This window comes from Otolemur garnettii, unplaced genomic scaffold, assembly GCF_000181295.1.
Source record: "Otolemur garnettii isolate 467f Iridium unplaced genomic scaffold, OtoGar3 scaffold00108, whole genome shotgun sequence".
NCBI classification, from domain to species: Eukaryota; Metazoa; Chordata; class Mammalia; order Primates; family Galagidae; genus Otolemur; species Otolemur garnettii.
In genome coordinates this window covers 6005509-6006474 of record NW_003852503.1, presented here as the reverse complement: position 1 = coordinate 6006474, position 966 = coordinate 6005509, and positions in this window count along the sequence as shown.

The window sequence follows — 966 nt, the reverse complement described above, 5'->3', positions numbered from 1 at the left end:
AGGAGTTGGAGGTTGCTGTGAGCTGTGATGCCATAGCACTCTACCCGGGGGACAGCTTGAGGCTCTGTCTCAAAAAAAAAAAAAAAAATTAGGTAAAATTTTCAAATAAGATTTTTACTTTTTAAAAAAGATAGTCTTTCTTAAAATATGCATACTTTTTGTAACAACAATAAAAAATTGTTTTACTTGGTGATGCCTGTGGCTCAAAGGAGTAGGGCGCCGGCCCCATATGCCAGAGGTGGTGGGTTCAAACCCAGCCCTGGGCAAAAACTGCCAAAAAAAAATAGTTTTACCTTATAAATATGTAAAACTATTCTGTGTGAATTAAAATTTTTTATTTATTTATTTTTTGTAGATTAATAAGAGAAAGTTTTTTTCCCAAATACCATGTGCATGGGGGGAAACAAAGGATGATTTCACCTAAAAATCTTTTAAATAGGGGGCAGCGCCTGTGGCTCAAAGGAGTAGGGCGCTGGCCCCATATGCCGGAGGTGGCGGGTTCAAAACCCAGCCCCGGCCAAAAATACTGCAAAAAAAAAAAAAAAATGTTTTAAATATCTTTGACAGGGCTGGGTGTCGTGGCTCACACTTATAATCTTAGCACTCAGGGAGTCCGAGCGGGGTGGACCGATTGAGCTGATGAGTTCAAGACCAGCCTGAGCAAGAGGGAAACCCCATCTCTAAAAAATAGCCAGGTGTTGTGGTGGGGGCCTGTAGTCCCAGCTTCTTGGGAGGATGAGGCAAGAGGATGGCTTGAGCCCAGGAGTTGGAGGTTGCTGTGAGTTATGATGTCATGGCCTTCTACCAAGGGCAAGACAATGAGACTCTGCCTAATAAATAAATAAATAAATAGAAATAAATACAGTTTGATTCATATCCTTCCAGACATTCAAAGTTCAAAAATATTTGAGCCTTCTAAAGAGTCTATTAGCCAGGGCGGTGGCTCACACCTGTAATCCTCGCACT